The sequence below is a fragment of the Gopherus flavomarginatus genome, chromosome 10, assembly GCF_025201925.1.
Source record: "Gopherus flavomarginatus isolate rGopFla2 chromosome 10, rGopFla2.mat.asm, whole genome shotgun sequence".
NCBI classification, from domain to species: Eukaryota; Metazoa; Chordata; order Testudines; family Testudinidae; genus Gopherus; species Gopherus flavomarginatus.
In genome coordinates, this window is record NC_066626.1 from 77,729,197 (window position 1) to 77,747,970 (window position 18,774).

At 41.5% G+C, this 18,774-nt stretch overlaps 1 protein-coding gene across 1 annotated transcript in view; it reads left to right on the forward strand.

The window, feature by feature from the left end:
• TMEM169 (transmembrane protein 169) overlaps positions 1-18,774 on the forward strand; it is a 254,139-nt gene that overhangs the window by 8,578 nt on the left and 226,787 nt on the right. The gene's annotated exons all lie outside the window — the stretch shown is intronic.

The following is an 18,774-nucleotide window of genomic DNA, read 5'->3' on the forward strand; positions in this document are numbered from 1 at the left end:
GGTGGTGTTAAGATTAGTAAATGATTTTTTTTCCTGAAAGCTAGCATTTCCACCTTTCAGCAAACACTAAGTTCTTTTAATAAAACTTATATAACTACCACTCAACGTGCCATAAAATACAAGAACGTTTTTATTCATATATAAATACCAGTGCTTTTCTACAGCAAATATGTTTGCAAACAATTCCTGTAATGATAATCAGGTTGCCCATATGTTTTCTTTGTTCTTGAATTTATTGCACAAGTGTCTCTCCTCAGTATGCTGTACTTTCCTCCAGAAGCAACTTCTGCATGCTTTTGTAGAACAGTTTCAACAAAACATTATCTTGTAATTGCATGTCATGCTCAGCCACCCTTTGACTCTCAATAAATATGTACACATCTATAATGAATTGTGATTATTTTTTCTGCACGGGGAATTAAAGTTAAAACTGGATAGCAATTTCTTTTGCACAATTTTAAAAAGAATTGAACCAACAAAAGCTTGCTAAAATCAAATAGTGTGTAATAGCTATTTTTCATAGCTACCCTGTCTTTGTTTCTCACAGCTATGCTATACAACAACCTGTTACTGAAAAATAATAAACTTCCACACTTCATAGCACCAATATTCAGTAGTAACGACACTATTTTTTTCTGCAGTGGAAATACAGTGCTGTCACTAAGGCAATAAAGTTCAGGACTTAATCATTCCATGCCAGTAGTTTTCAACCTTTTTTCATTTGTGGACCCTTAAAACATTTCAAAAGGAGATGCAGACACTTTTGGAAATTCAACCTGTGGTCTGCAGACTCCTACCATAGAAGTCTTAGTCTGAAAACAGACTGAACAGAATTCAACTATAAAGGTTGAACGTGCTGGGCACGGCATCAGCATTTGAAGTAGGATGAAAAAGGGCGCTAAATGGCGCTAAATGTCATTCTATGGTAATGACAAAACTTCCGGATTTTGACCTGTAGGTGGGAGTATTCACATACTTTTGATTGATCAGAAAAATTGAATGCGTTTTCTGGCATCTGAAACTTTATTTTCATAGTCACCTTTCGTAGACCCCTTAGAGTCTGCTGCCCTCTCCCTGGACCACTTCCTACCCCTGTCTCCTTGAGCTTCCCAGAGTAAACCATTCCAATAAAGTCTCTGACCTGCACACTCTATCCCATTTCTTCCTTGTGGGTTTGCACAGTCTGTATTGTCAGGTAACAAGCAATGAGCTCCTGGGTAGTAGCAGAGAAGCCATCTGCTCCCTTCCACTGCCCTGCCTCTGAACTGCTCTGCTTCCCTTTTAAAGCCCTGCCTCCAGCTTATGCAAGTTTTGCAGGCATGTCTGGGCAGGGCCACCTGGGCCAAAGCTGTTCCTTAGCCCCGCTCTCCAGTGTGAGGTTTGTATATCCCAGGGATTGGCAACCTTTGGCATGTGGCCCATCAGGGAAATCCGCTGGTGGGCCCGGACAGTTTGTTTACCTGCAGCATCTGCATGTTCAGACGATTGCAGCTCCCACTGGCCACGGTTCACCATTCCAAGCCAATGGGGGCAACGGGAAGCAGCAACCAACCCATCCCTCAGCCTGCACTGCTTCCCACAGCTCCCATTGGCCTGGAATGGTGAACTGCAGCCAGTGGGAGCTGCGATTACTTCCAGCAACCGCAGGTTCAGCAAACAAACCATCCCAGCCTGCCAGCAGATTTGCCTGATGGGCCGCGTGCCAAAGGTTGCCTATTCCTGGTATACCCTGTCACAGGTAAGCAGAATAGAATTAAGCAATTTTGAATTTGCCTAGAACATTGTGATAAGTATCTACAACAACAGCATAAGAGTATTCAGACTTTACAGCAAATCTTTCTCTTCCCTGTATAGGATAAAGAAATATACCAAATATCATCTGAATATGGCTTCTTAAATCACATAGTGTTCCACAACATGTAAGGGTAAGCCAAAGAAACATTTCCAACTATATAAATCTTATAGACCATTTTATTTACTAAAAAGAGTAACAAAGATCATAAGGTCATTACAGTTTTAGTACACAACGGGAGAGGAACATGATATTCTAAGAAAAGTTCTAATGGTAACAAATAAAAAAAATTAAGAGAAAAATACCCTATAGCAGCACTACATCTAAAATATTTGGAAATATATTAGTTAAAAAACCTATTAAACTGGATTAGTCTAAATGAAGATAAGCAACTCAAAATAAAATAGGAATTACAGATATTCCAATGAATAGTTATGTACTTCTCCAAAATTCTTGCCACAAACATCAATAGTAATTACACTACTGAGTTCCTATGCACACTAAGAAAAAATGACAAGGAACCATTGCTGAATAAACCTTGAGCTTGCAGCACTTATTCATCAGAGTACAAAATAGGCATCCTGATTTCCGGGCATTTTAGGTACTAGTTGTAATCTTCTTTTTTCTAATGTGTCACAAGTTGATATCCAGATTGATGCAGCAGGTAGATTGCTGAACACTGAGGGTAGCAAAGTGTTACAATCTGCCCTCCAATCTTCTAGTGGTGGAGGTGTGCACAATATGTTGGACCGTCAGCATTGCTGCCCCACAATTACTGTGGGGATTGGACTAAATCAATTTTTTGCATTGTGGCAGCCACTCTGGCTGTTCTAGTCAGTAGTCTATTAAGTCTAGTCCAGAGTCTGTGTCCCAAGTTGAAAACAGATGTAAGTTAGGACTTCTGAAGTTCATCAGTTGCTGCCACTCCCCAAGATATAGCTGTCCTCTCTTATATGCCATTGGTCATCTGAGATTGGCACTGGGTTGGCAGCACTAGACATAAGTGCATGAATGGTCACCACAAAAGAATGCTGTGAAGTCAGTAGGAACTTTAGGTGCAGGTGTTTTCTTCTGGAGGCAGGCAGATCTCATAGGAAGCACGTGTTGCTTATTGGCACCTATTTGAACCATTGTCAGCCTTTTGTGCAGCAGGTTATTTTATCCATCATCACCCTCCATGCAGTTTTAAGGGAAATAGCATCTCATCAAAGTTTTAGGGGAGCTATATGAGCCAAGACATACAAATTGGACATTAATGTGCGCAAAGGCACTGACTTTCTACTGTGCCGGGGAGTGCTCAACCCCTGCTCTGCCCAAGGCCCTGCCCCATTCCACTCCTTCTCCCAAGACCCCATCCCTGCCCCACCTCTTCCTGCCCCCGCTCCACTCCCACCCAGAGTGCTCTCCACCCTTGCTTCTCCTCCTACCTTCCAGCACCTCCTGCATGCTCTGGAACAGCTGATCCACAGTGGAGGAGAGGTGCTGGGAGTGGTAGGGAGGGGGAGGCGCTGATTAGCGGGGCTGCCATCTGGTGGGAGGTACTGGGAGCGAGGGGGAGGTGCTGATAGGGGGGCTGCAGGTGGGTGCTTAGCACCCACCATTTTTTTTCCTGTGGGTGCTCCAGCCTCAAAGCATCCATGGAGTCAGCACCTATGAATGTGCATCTAAGGCAACCACTAATGGTATGGTTGGCTGTATTCAGCTCCAAATCAATGAGATGCATATGCTGACGTTTGCCTCAAACTGCTGCACAATATTTTGCTGGATTGAATACCAGAATAATAAAACATTTGCTTTTGCTCCCCCAGGAGTTTCTTGCTAACTTCTGGAGGATCAAGGCAATGGAGAAGGTGATCTATTTCCTTAAGTTCTAGATGGGAATGGTATGTTAGACTGTGGTCCAATTTGATAAATAAGTGACAACTCGCTGGAAGGAAATTGGACAATCCTCAACACAGACTGTAAGGGGTTGATTGGCCAGGTGACTGTTTAGATGGAAGGTTGTAGCTAACATCTTAAACTCACTTAATGTAGGTTTCCACTGACAAAGGTAAGTGGCCAGACCATTTATGTCCTGGCTGAGTAATCCTCTGATAATGTGTAGATCATTACCTGCATCATTAAGACAGACGTCATCCACATGTACATACTTATTGACCTTAGTTGTTGGTAGGTCATAATTATATATGTTGAAAAAGAGAGGCACTAGAATGGGTCTTTGAGGAATCTGAAACTTTGTCTCTAGCTTGCAGGATGAAACTCATGATGAACCGCACCATGAGTTTACAAAGGAATACCCTGCAACAACTTGGCAGTCAACTCCACATGCCAGACAGTATCTTATGCAGTTGACAGATCCACCTGAACAGTGCCAACTTTCTTATTTGTCTCGAAGGCATCTTTGATGTCGTGTTAGATGAATGACTTGACCTTGGATATACCATCTGTGTCTGAAGCCAACCTGAAAGAAAGGCAATTGTTGTTCAATAACCTTGTTTATATGCATCAAAATCAGTCCATCCATAAATTTGCATGTGACACAAAAGAAAGAGATGGGTAGATGGCACTTGGGATCATCCAGCAGTTTTACTAGACTCGTAATAATGGCTGGTTGTAGTAACTCTAAACAAATCTTTAACTCAGGTCTCGCTGAACTAGTGCTGTCCATAATGATTTATCTTCAATATGGAACAGAAGCCACAAGCATTATAGCCGCACAGTGTCAGCCACTCTTCTTAACTTCATTACACAATACTTAGTGTCTCACATCTGGATAGGGTGACCAGATGTCCTCATTTTATTGGGACAGTCCCAATAGTTGGGGCTTTTTCTTACATAGGCTCCTATTCCTCCACCTCCCGTCCTGATTTTTCACACTTGTTCTCTGGTCACCCTACATCTGGATATTATGCCAAAGTCCTTGTTTCCAGGAAAGATGCTGGTCACTGTTGGATATGTGTTTCAGGAGTATCAGCATCATTGTACTTTGTACAACAATTGTTTTGTTAATGAGATAGGATATTAAGCCACAAAATGGCTCCATCAGAACAATACTGCTCTACAGTCACAGTAAACTACTGCAGGGATAAGCAATACAAGAAGCTAGTTCATGCAATCTATGCCTGTGCAAGGATTTCCTTGGTTAAAGCCTGATCCAATGCCTACTGAAGTCAACAGTCTTTCAGTTGACTTCAATGGGCATTGGGTCAGGCCCTTAGAGTAGGGCGGCCATCAGAAAGTTACTACAGACTTACAGAAAGAGCAAAATACTGTCCATGGGAAGTAAGACACAGTAGAGAAACTAAAGGAACTTAAGATAACTACTGTTTTTCATTATTTGATTCAAAACAAACTGGTTAAGCTCACCGCTGATGTGTAACAAAGTAGACAGGATGCTACTTCATCACAAGATGGCATTCCAAGTGCTTTTTGCCCCCCACAGAGTAATGCTTCAGGTTGAGTAAAACTGTGCCCACATGGAGAAAGAGATGATCACTACAGTGTTTGGCTTTGAAAGGTTTCACCAATGTATTTATGGTAAACAACTTGAGATAGAAACTGACCATACATCCTTACGATTATTGTTTTAAAGCCTTTGGGTAAAGTACCCCGTAGAATGCAAAGAATATTGTTCAAATTACAGAGATAACAGTTTAAACTAAGACATTAACCAGAGTTCATTCACCAGAAGATAAGGGTAGCATGAAACAGGATTTAGAAGCAAAAGTGCGCATTCATTGAAAACCTACTGATCAATTTATGAAATACAGGAGTTGATACAGAAAACATATGAAAAGGCAAAATTACAAATCCTCTAAACAGTGGTGGGCAACCTGTGGCCTGTCAGGGTAATCCGCTGGCTGGCCACCAGACAGTTTGTTTACACGCGCACGGCCGCCTGCAGCTCCCAGTGGCTGCAGTTCACTGTTCCCGGCCAATGGAAGCTGTGGGAAGCAGCAGCCAGCAAAACCTGTGCCACTTCCCGCAGCTCCCATTGGACGGGAATGACGAACTGCGGCCACTGGGAGCTGATAGTGGCCGTGCAAATGTAAACAAACTGTCTGGCGGCCTGCCAGCAGATTTGTACTAGAGTGTTTAAGGCGTAAATATTTAAATAATTAAAAACATGCTGGAGCAAAGGAACAGGAACTAGGCTCTCTCCCTTCCCACTCGTGACCACTGGACTATAGCATCATTCTCACTCTATCTTGTAACACTAACTAATTGAAACACATTTTAGTGATTACAACAAACATTTCTTCCCATTTCTAGTTTTTCAGATCTTTTTCATATCAATACATGATGCTACCTTGAACCTTGAAAGCCCCTATCACAGTCTTTTTAACTTAAATAACACACTTTGTCCCACTGCATTTGTCTCCAACTTTTGCTGACTTTCATAAACAATGTTATGTAACAGGCAGAGTTGGACTTCTGTTACCTTAGACAACGCTGGGCATGGCCCTTGGCACAACACTAGTGGCTCAGTCTTGCTTAGCCTTTGATATTTAATGGGATCACAGCACAATCTCATATGGCATACCTCCTTGATTTAAAACCTGGCTTGTATTTATTTTAGGGCTCCTGGCCTGTCTCCCCAGCCCAGGAAGGACTAATGCTGCATCCAAAATCTTTTCAGGCCTTTTTGTCAGTATACAGTGTATTCTTTGCACACAATAAAACAGTTCAACGTAAGTTCCACATGTTGTTCAAGAAAGCTATGTTGGCCCTGTGGGTGTCCGAGATCAGGATGCCCACGCATCTAGAATGGAATGGACTTGAGCAGCACGTCTCAAAGAACAACAGTTACGAAAGGTAGGTAACTGTTTTTTCCCCAAGGCTGCTGTTGAAGGACACTGGACCTTGGGCTACACTCTTCCCCCACTTATTAAAAAGATGACCTTGTCCTTTTCCTTTTTTTGAGGACCGGTAAGTAAATGTCCTGGCTGGTGTGGAACTGGAAAATGACCTTGGGCAGAAAAGCTGGATGAGGGCGCAGCTGGACCTTGTCCTTGTGGAAGACCATATAGGGCGGCTCTGAAGTGAGCGCCCTGATCTCAGACACCCGCCACTCCGACATTGTAGCCATCCAAAAGGACATCTTCCAAGAAAGGAGCAGGAAGCTAGGGTTTCAAAAGGAGGGCCCATGAATTTTGAAAGCAGCAGATTCAGGTCCCATGGGGGAACTGGATCTCAGACGTGCGGGTACAGGCCCTCTAGACTTTTCAGGAATCGCGCCATGACGAGATGGGTGAAGACTGACCTGCCCTGATTGATTTATTTTATAATTACATGGTAAAAAGAAGAGCAGAAGCAATTTTTCAGTAATAGTGTGCTGTGACAATTGTATTTTTATGTCTGATTTTGTAAGCAAGTAGTTTTTAAGAGAGGTGAAACTCGGAGGTACACGAGACAGATCAGACTCCTGAAAGGAGTACAGTAGTCTGGAAAGTTGAGAGCCATTAAGTTAGGGCACTTGCAGCACTTTTGGAAGGGAGTGCAGCTGAGGAAGAACTGCTCTAATCTAGCACTCAAGCCTCTAACTGGTGGATATATCCCAGTAAAAAATGTGTGTGGACATTTACAGAATTAACTTTCCCTCCTTACCTTACTGAGGGAGCCAGGAATATAAATGACCATTGGCTTTTGAATGATCCAGGCTGTTAGAAACAATGCAGAAAAACTAGCTTTCCATGCAGCTGCCCCATGATGGTAGGAATTGAACTTGATTTCCCAATGTATTTTTCGACATCCCTGCAGTTAAAAAGCCACATGGTTAGAAAGCCCTGCCTTCTGCTTTTTCTGAATGTCCACACACTCCTTCCTGAGGGGAGAATTTTTCAGGCAGTCTATGTAGATATCTCCATCGTGGAGTTCTCAGCATACTTTCCCATTTCACATGGGTTTGCCTGTTAGTGTCGAATATGGGTATGAGCTGAGAGCAGAGCTTGTATAGTCAGTTATGAAAGCAGCTTTGGTTTAAGAAAAGACTGTTAATATAGATAAACTTTAGGTTTCTGCACCCCATCATCTATCACATGACAGCCACTATAGTCTAAACCAAACATTTTAACAAAAGAAGAGATTAAAAAAAAAGATTGAAGAAAAAGAGGAAAGAAATTCAAGTCCATTGCAGGGGTAGCATTCCATGTGACCGTGTTCAGTGTTTAATAAAGAACATTAATTGATTGCAACAAGAGAACAAGAGAAAATTCAACTTTGCACATGGATTTTTTGTAACAGATCTGGAGCCTGACCCTTCCTATGCTTCTTTGTTACCTTTTTCTAATGAAATGTTGGTATTTGAGCTATGAAGGGATATAACTCATAGAGAAGACTTTTAACGTGTCTACATAGCAGCAGCTTTCTCTGTTCCGCTGTGCCCTTCCCTATTTCTCTTCTTTAAGTACAAGTCACATGAAGATAAGTAAAGCTATGAATACTGTACAGTAATTAACTAATCAAAGGATTAAAAGGCAAAAATTGGGAGGTTAATGAGCCTGTTCTCCCTTGGAGATATTCCCAACTCCCATGAACAGCAATATGAGTTACAAACAAACTTTGAAAAAAAAAAAACTGTTAAAAGTCCTAATTGTGCAACCCGAGGGATGTCCTGGCCGCCATTTCCAGCAGCTTCCATTGGCCTGGAGCAGCGAACTGCAGCCACTATGAGCCGCGATCGGCTGAACCTGTGGCAGGTAAACAACCCTGCCCAGCCCACCAGGGGCTTTTCCTGCACAAGCGGCGCAACAAGTTTAGGAACCACTGCCTTAATCACATGAGTCCATTTACTTACTCAGTGGAACTACCAGTGTGAATACAGGATCCTTTTATGAATTGAAGGCATAAAATTGGGGCGATGGACTTGATCCTGCTCTTACTGTAAAGCAATGGCAAAACTCCAACTGATTTCAACAGGATGAAGTTCAGGTCCTGTATTTGTAAATCAATCACTTTTGTACCATATACTGAAATGTAGAAAACTAAAATATTGCATTTGTCTTGTTCACCTGAGCCCTAACGTACTCTCTACTATGACTGTATAGTTTTGTTTTCACACATCATTGCCCTCAACTCATATTGAACTCAAAGTTTAGATTTTGTTAAAATGAAACATTAGAAAAATACCTTAAGACCAATAAAAATATTTCCATTAATTTGTACATAAAGCTTCCAAAGGAAGAAGTTATTTTAAAAAAAGTGAACATCTGTAATGTTTGCAACCCAAACATTGCAGCATATTCTCAGAGCTATGAAACCTGGCTATGAACAAAAGTAAAACACATTTAACTGATCTTCATTGTACACACTGAGAATAATGCAAAAAGTAAACAAACAGTATAAAAAGTGAAAATAAAATTCTTGACTGTATGTTATTAGTAACATAAGTAAAAAAGCATTTATTTACATATGATTTTTATTTTAGTGTCCCTTTTAAATATTTTTAGCTTTTTATTTTGTGACAAGCCCAAACTTCTAAAAATGTTCTCTATAGTTTATTACTTTTAGTAAATATATCTATAAAATTGTAAGATTTGTGCATGACAACTCTTTTCAAACTCAGTTGTAATTACCAATATCTGCTGCTCCACTATGGAGAGAGCTTTTATTTAAAGGCAGACTATTAGTTTAAAATAGTCATTTTTAAATAGTGAATTAAAAGTAATTTCCATTACTACAACTGTTTCTTAGTCCCACAGTGGATTTTTGTGACTTTACAATCTCATTTTCCCATTCCAATTTGAGGTTGGAAAGGAATTTTCCCTCTGGTCAGATTGGCAGGGACCCTTGTGGGCTGTTTGTTTTCCTCTGCAGCATGGATCGCCTGTAGGAGCATCTGGACATATCTCATCTAGTCAGTCCCATGACATTGCAGAGGTCTTGGCCATTGGTGGCATAGGTGCTGACTTCCTCTCTTTCCCCTGGGTGCTCGACCCCACCCCACTCCTTCCACAAGGTCCCGCCCCTTCCCCACCCTTATTCCAACCCCTTCTCCAAAGTCCCCATCCCAACACTACCCCCCCGCCCCTATTCCAACCCCTTCCCCAAATCCCAGCCCCACCACTTCCCTTTAGTGCACCACGTTCCTGCTCCTCCCCTCCCCTCCAGAGCTTGCTAACGCCGCCAAACAGCTGTTTGGCAGCTGCTGGGTGGGAAGCGCTGGAAGGTAGGCGGAGTACAGATGTAGTCTCCTCATCTCAAAAAAGATATACTGGCACTAGAAAAGGCTCAGAAAAGGGCAACTAAATTGATTAGGGGTTTGGAGAGGGTCCCATATGAGGAAAGATTAAAGAGGCTAGGCCTCTTCAGCTTGGAAAAGAGGAGACTAAGGGGGGGATATGATAGAGGTATATAAAATCATGAGTGGTGTGGAGAAAGTGGATAAGGAAAAGTTATTTACTTATTCCCATAATACAAGAACTAGGGGTCATCAAATGAAATTAATAGGTAGCAGGTTTAAAACAAATAAAAGGAAGTTCTTCACGCAGACTTGCCTCAAACTTTTCATATAACTTAAACTCACTAATCTTGTGCCTAGGCTATATGTGAAGAAGTTTTACAATTAATGGTAATTTTTTTCTGTTACTCTGAATAAGAAAAGTTACTTGTATAGCAACTGAAATTCTTTGAGATGTTGTCCATACATATATATTCCATTTCTGGTGCACATGGATTCAAGCTTGGAGCATTTGGGCCAGCAGTAGTCGTTAGGTCTGCACATGCACCCTGATTGTCCTTGCATTCCCATACTGAAAGAATAAAGGGTAGTGTGGGACCAAGTGCCACTCAGTTCCTTCATCACTCTGAAGTGGGACTCTGAAGCAAAAGGGAATAAAGGCAGGTCATGAAATTTTATATATAATATATATGGACAACATCTCAAAACACTTACCTGTACCATAAGTGAAGTAACTTTTCTCTCTTCGAGTGCTTGTCCATATATAAACTCCCCAGCAGCGATCTAACTAAAGTGATGGGTGCTCCGAGTTTCACTTAAAGATAGACTGTAAGAAACAGCTCTGCCAAAGGAAGCATCTGCTCCGGAAGCTGCCACTAAGGCACAATGTCTGATTAAACGTATGTATAGAACCCAAAGTGGTTGCTTTACAGAATGCTTCTCAAGGAAGCAGACAAAGCTGCCTGTGAACTAGTGGAGTGGACTCTGATATCTGGTGGATCTAATTTAGCTAGTTCATACCAGAGTGTAATCCATCCTCAAATCCATTTAAATAATCTTTGGGTGGAAATAGGATTGATTTTTATCGTCTCAGCAACGGATGAGAACTGTCTAAGAAATGAAGTAAAAGGTATCATTTGCTGAGGTAAAAAGGCTAAGGCCCTAGGCACATCAAAAGGTATGTAATTTAACTTAACCATAGAACTGGAAGGGACCTCAGGAGTTCATCTAGTCCAGTCCCCTGCACTCAAGGCAGGACTAAGTATTATCTAGACCATCCCTGACAGGTATTTGTCCAACCTGCTCTTAAAAATCCCCAGTGATGGAGATTCCACAACCTCCCTAGGCAGTTTATTCCAGCGTTTAACCACTCTGACAATGAGGAAGATTTTCCTAATGTCCATCCTAAACTGCCCTTGCTGCAATTTAAACCCATTGCTTCTTGTCCTATCCTCAGAGGTTAAGAGCAACAATTTTTCTCTCTCCTCCTTGTAATAACCTTTTATGTACTTGACTGAGAGGGGACATAACAGTTTTCTTCTCTTCTCCAGACTAAACCCAGTTTTTTCAATCTTCCCTCATAGGTCATGTTTTTTAGACCTTTAATCATTTTTGTTGCTCTTCTCTGGATTTTCTCCAATTTGTTCACATCTTTCCTGAAATATAGCACCCAGAACTAGACACAATACTCCAGTTGAGGCCTAATCAGTGCGGAGTAGAACAGAAGAATTACTTCTCGTGTCTTGCTTAAAATACTCCTGATAATACATCCCAGAATGATGTTTGATTTTTTTGCAACAGCATTACACTATTGACTCATATTTAGCTTGTGATCCACTATGACCCTCAGATCCCTTTCCGCAGTACTCCTTCCTAGGCAGTCATTTCGCATGATTAGAATGAGGTTTGGAAAAATATAGGTGGATTTATAACCTGATTTTAACTTTTCAGTAGAACTTAGCGTGTGGTCTCAGACACCTTTTCACAGTGAAAAATAGTATAAGGGGAATCCACCGCGAGTGACTTTGTCTCCCCAATTCTCCTAGCTGATGTGACTGCTACAAGGAAGGAGGTCTTTACAGATACGTGCAAGAGAACACGATGCCATGAGCTCAAATGGAGGACCCATGAGGCCCACAAGTACACCATTAAGGTCCCAAGTGGGAGTTTGTTCTTCTTATAGGGTCAAAATCTCTCAAGAAACCCCTAAGAAATCTGAAAATGGTGGAATAGGAAAAAAATTGTATACCTCTCTGTAGGTGGATGGAATGTGTGAACAGCTGCAAAGTGCACCTTGACAAAACTAACTGAAAGTCCTGAGTTCTTTAGAGAGAGTAAGAAGTCTAAAATGGCAGGGATTTGTCTCTCAAGAGGCTGAAAATGATGGTGTTCACACCAAGCTGAAAATCTCCACTTAGCTGCATAAGTCATCCTAGTAGAGTCTTTCAGCTATTAGTTAAAATGTTCTGTGCACCAACTGAACATAACTTCTCTATTTCTGACATTTCTATTTCTTTGGCTTCAAGATCCAAACTTGTTGCTGATTTGCTCCAGCAAGGAAGTTGTGGGACCCTATGCTGTAGGGGACACCTGCCCAGCTCTATTGACTCTGGCTGCTAGGACACACTACCCTGCATCGAAGGATAGTCCTATCAACTGTGGCCACTAGGCCACACTGCCCTGCACAGGAAGAAAGCCACCTTGACACCTATCCGATACCCCGTGATAGGGTGTACTTACTCAGTGACACAGCCATTCAGAAACCAGGCTGTTAGGGTGGATGTGCTGCGATGAAGAATGGCTCCTTCATTCTTAAACAGGTCTGGGAATAGTGGAAGCAGTTTTGGAGAATGGTTTGACAATTGTAACAGTTTCAGGTACCAGAACTGCCTTGGCCAGGCAGGAGCTATCGGGATGACCCTGGCTGCATTTTATTTGACCTTTCTGAGTACCCTTGGGAGTAACACAAACAGTGGTTAAGTGTGCATCAATGCACCAGACCAAGGAACATAAGAGAGGGATCCTTGACTTTGTCCCCCTCTGGAGCAGAAAGTACTTGACATTACTTCTTCCTATCAGTTACAAATAAAACTACTGATTGGATGATCACACTTCTTGAAAATCAGCTGAATAACTGACTAGTGAATTGTCCATTCATGCTCTGATGAAAAGTATCTGCTCACCACCAGTGTTCCGCAGCCCCATATGGCGAATTGCTGAGAGAGATATCTGATGTTGAATGCACTAATTCCATAATTGAACGGTTTCTTGGCACAGAGGAGTTAGAATCCCTCCTTGAGGGTTTGTATAAAACATGGCAGTTGTGTTATCTGTCATTAACTGAACAGAAAGTCCATGTATTGGAGGTAAGGGCTCCATGAAAGCTTTGCATGCTACTGAGTTATTGAATATTGAGTCTCCATTTGCCTTATATCTGATTTGTGATCCAAGTGGGGTTCCTCTACCCAGTAACAAAGCATCAGTCACTACAGTCCTGGTTGGGATAGGTGGGAGGAAGGGACTCCCATTCATACCTTGTTATGGTTCTTCTACAACGAAGAGAGTAGAAAACGTCTTGTGGCACCATCAGAGCTATGTCTAAGTTGTGCTAGCTCTGAATGTGCACTGATTTCAGCCAGTCCTGCATGCAACAAAGGTGCAGTCTAGCATGCAGCATGACAAAATGCAGGAGGCCATGTGACCCAGCAGATTTAGACAAGTTCTTAGTATGGTTTGAGGATTTGTCTGAAACTGGGAGACAAGCATGGCCATAGACTGGAACCTCCTGCAGGTTAAACTGTAGCTGTCTTGGGGTCTATAATTATTCCTATAAAGTCTTGCATTGGTGTAATAATGGCCTAAAAGTCAACAGAGAAGTCCAAGGGATATGAATAGCTAAAATATGCTTTGGATGGAGCTCTATACTTCTGATGAGCCGGTCATCCAGGTATAGAGAGACAGCTATTCTCTGTCTCCTTAGGTGTACTGCTATTACTGCTAAGACTTTTGTACATACCCGTGGTGCTGTAGAAAGGCCAAAGAGGACTGTATATTGGTAGTGGTTTTGGTACAACATATCTCAGGAATTTCTTGTGACCCGATGTATGGCGATATGAAAATAGATGTCCTGCAGGTTGAAAGATGCAAACCAATTTCCTTCATCTGGAGATGGTATTATGCAGGCTAAGGTGTCCATTCTGAATTTTATTCAGTGGATAAAGGTATTAAGTGCTCTCAAATCCAGAATTGACCCTTATCTCCCTTTCTTCTGGTTATGAGGATATAGTTTGATTAGAAACCTTTCCCTTGTTGTATAGGAATCTCTTCTATTGCTCTGAGAGACAGGAATGAATTTACTTTCTGGAGTAACAATCTCTCATGAAAGAGGTCTCTGAATAGGGATGGGGAAAGTGGAGAGGAGGCAGGTATAGAATGATACAGGAATTCTTAAGTGTGAAAAGCATCATCTGTTTTCATTCTGAACAAATCTGAACCCTCAAACAGAAAATTCTCCACTGTTGATTGCACTTCTCTTGGGATCCCAGAACTTTTCCCAGCATAGATGCATGCAAAACATCCAGTAACTTATGAGGAGCGCTCTGTACCTTCTCAAGCAGAATCTGAAGCAACTGGACTACTCACATCATCCGTTTCTGGAAGCTTTTATAGTCATCCAGATGAGACTGCGCTAAAGGGATCACTGTCTCATCCAGAGACAAAGAAGAGTGGTTACTGGTGCCTGAATAGCCTGATTTCTAGGTGGGTGTTCTTCCTCGAGATGCTGAGTATCATGAGGGGATGCTTGAAGATGTACTGTTTCTTGCCTCTGAGTAGCTCTCTGAGACAGTACATGTGAGGTATGCTCACAATAAAGACCCCAGTGGTTCCAATATGGCCATACAGTAGCCAAAGTTCAAATGCTCAGATCCAATAGCTTTAACTCTACCTAAGAGGAGCCAGCAGCCAGTGCTGACATAGGTGGTGCTGCACACACCTCAGTAGTCTCTGTATTTATTCAAAAATACCTTCAATTAATGGTATTGAACAGTCAGTAGTACATTCCCTTGAAGACCCTCTGGTACTCAACTCAGGCTGTGATATATCCTTGGACTGGGAATAAAGGGATTATTTTGATCTCTTCTTTACAGAGCTCTCTTGAGAAGAACTGCCTCTGCTCCTTTCCATCTCAGTACTCAACAGGGACAGTCCTATCCAAACCCGTGGAAGTCAAAGGAGCCCTGCATCTAATGGATATTGAGCTCCCAGGGGCACCTCTCTTTACCACAAACTGATGTACCAGCTACAAAGGCTGACCCACGTCTGAGTCAGGCCACATGGAGAAATTTAGAAAAAAATATTTTAAGCCTTGCTCCTCTGGCTTTTAAAGTCCTCTTAGAAAAAGGGCTTGAGGACAATGCATTTACTGGGGATATGGGAGTCCCCCAAACAAAACAACCGAAAAAAATATACCTTGTGTGCCCATCAGTGTGACATGTCCTGGTAGCGGGAAGATTCTGGTAAAAAAATATATACAAGGGAAGGAAAAAATTTAAAACTTTCCAAAATCTAAATAAAGCTCATCAAAAAGGGGAGTTCCAATAGGCAACTACTCAATCTAAATAACTGAACTAGAAATTAATGTATCCAGTGAGAGTGTAGCATGGACACTAGAAGCTCTGTCTCAAACCCAAAGGTGGGGAGAAATAACTGTGTGGCAGTTGGTCCTGCACCACCTTTTATGCCCCTGGGATGGAGCATGAGGGCACTCAGGGCATGTCTGCACAGACACAATAGACATTGCTGACCAAAAGATGCAATCTCAAGCTCACAGGGTGCACATGTGCTGAGATTGGAAGGACTATATAAGCACTCGAAGAGCTGAAAGTTTCTCCAGAGGCTGAAGAATTATTTTTCTATAGAGAATTCCACAAAGATTCAAAATGGATGCTATCTCCCATTAATAGGACTGAAGCAACCACGGAGAAAGAAAATCAACATCCTTCTACTTTACAGAGTTTTGGACACCAAAGGCTTCCTGTAAGAGAGTGCTCAATCCTAATTAGAGAATCTGATTGTAGTAATGGAGTTCAGAAGAGTTTATAGAGTTCAAAAGACATCATCAGTTTGGGAGACACCAGCGTTAACATAGATCACCATATAAAACGTCCTGCCTTCTTCACTTTTGGTTTCACACAGGCAATGGACACACCCACGGACACGGGGGGACAAACCCAGGATCGGATATATATATTAGCAATGCAAGAACTATCCTGTTTAGATCACTTCCTTCTTCAGGCAGAAATCAGTACTTCCCCCAGCACATAACAGGAAGCTATCACACCATCGCTCACCATCGGAAACTTGGGGCCCTGCTAAATTCCAAAAATTGCTCACAGAAAATTATTCAATTAAGAGACTTGGGAGAATTAGTGAAACACTGCAACCAAATCCCAGAAAAGAGTCTTAGGCATCAAAACAATCTTCCCACTACATTGCCCCTACACATCTATCCACCCAGATTCTTATATTGACATCCATCACCTTAGTATCAGCGTTGAGTACGCCATTGACATGTGAGTTAAGGGTATTCTGCACCTTACAGGATGGGCTCAGAGCTGAAGCAATTCCACTGTGTTCCATTCCAATCTTCTCAAATGAACTGAGCATTTGGGTGCATGGCAGAGAAAACAGGAAAAAATTAAGATTCATCTCCAACTATAGTAGAGAACACTATTCACTTCTTCCAGTGAGCTGTTCATCATGCAGGTCAGTTGAACATCTGCATCAATAAACCAGGTACAGTACAGTCCAACCAGCCTTCGGGAACTACCCTATGGACCAGAAAAAGTAGGTTACACAATAAAAGCTGTCTTAAAGGATGAAGGAAATTACACTAGAAACTGCATGGGGATACTTTGAAGTATTCACTTTAAAATGTGGAAGAGTCACTTGAAGGTGATCTTTTAGTGAAGGTTTTTCTGTACATTACTAAGTGACCTATGAATAGGCATTCTTCAGACTGTTAGTAACAAGAATTTTGAAAACATGAAAGCTTTGAGTAATCAGATTTATGGAACATTAGCAGGCTATGATCCAGATACAGTTATGCACAGCTTTAAACAAGGGAACCTATTGTTTATTTTAAAATGTAGCAATGTTCTCTCTAAGCATAGCAGAATACACACTAGCTGTTCACCTCCAAAGACCTAGATTCTACTCTTGGAAATGAGTGGCAGTGGTTTGCTTAATTCTTACCACACATGTCGTTGTGTGTATTATTTCTGTGCCAAGAACAGTCTGAACAGCAGAGGTCTCCATGCATAGTGTCGCAGCAGGAGGGCTAGATGTCAGGACCAACATGCATTGTCAAAGCTGCAGAGCACATCTTTTGCTCTAGCCAGTGCTATAAATGCATCAAGAGGATTAATTTAACTAGTAAATTATAGCCATCTTCACACTTGGCATATTACGGCTTTCTCAAAGTTTGTAACAGCAGAAAGTGGTTCTGAAGTGATCATTAAAACCTGGCAGAGATGTGTCCCACTGGGAACATTGACAAAATTGTCTGTTCAATGATCACATCATCCCAGGTCGTCATTCTGTTCTGCTAAACAAATAATTCAACAGACTGCTTTGTGTAAGGCCCAAGACAAAGAGAGCAGACATGAGGAATGGGCTCATGTTCCAGTGCTGTGCCCTTGCTTATTGTCTGAGGAATTCAAAGGGGAAAGGAATTAGCACTAAGATAGTACACACATTATTCCTATATAGATATCTTAACTCAAGCTACCCGAGCACCACCTTGACTGGTTTCAGGCTTGCCACGTGGAAGGAAGAAACAGCACAAGGGAGGGAGTTCTGAGCATTGTGAGATGAAGTTGCGAGGACTAACAATGAAACAATTTGAATTGAACCTGCTGAGTTCAATTCTCATATCTGTCTGGATCTGGTGCAGTTATACAGATCCTGGGAATATTTGTGAAACATTAGAAGCATGTGTGTGAATGTGAACAGTTTGCATTCCGAGCACATTAACCAAAAATGTAAACACCAGCATAAACAGGGCTTTGGTGTTTATTTCCCATAAGGAAATAAGTCCATCTCTTGTTTTATTTCCTCAAAAGAGCACCCAGCTCTGTAGCTACCTGAAGACTTAGCCCCTAATATACATCCCATTCAGCACAGTAAGACTAATCCTAACCTTAGATCTATGAAATGGTGGACCAAGGGCAGCATTACATTATAGGTTGTTTACAAAAATCCTACTCCTACTCACAAAGGAGCTAATAAATGCAATATCAAAAGTTTTGATCTTATATCATTAGTGGGCTGTTTGGTGGGTTTGTATTTAAAACAAATCTTAGGAGTTTCATGATTACATTTGTCAGGCATTTTCGCAGCGGTAAAAGCAAATCCATCATTGAATCAAATTAACAAGATTTCTTTGCCAGTATTGCCAAGAATCAAAAATACTTGTGTTTTAAAAAAGGGCTCTCTCCATCGCAACCCAGTTTCCACCTCTCCTTTAGTAAGTCAAAATGCTATTTTTATGCAAAACTAATTTCCATGGTAATATGCCAATGTTAAACAGAGGATTATTTATGGGTGCAGTGTATGATGTATACAACAGAAAAACTGTAGTAAGAACCCCAAAAATACAGGTTAAATGGATTGCTTATTAACTTTTAAAAGTTTTTCCCAGGTTTACTCCAGTGACAAAATCCCACATCAGATCTTTTCTCTTGAAGCTTCATGAAATGTTGAGCTAGTTTGTTATAAATTTAAACTAGGTTAAATTAGGAGT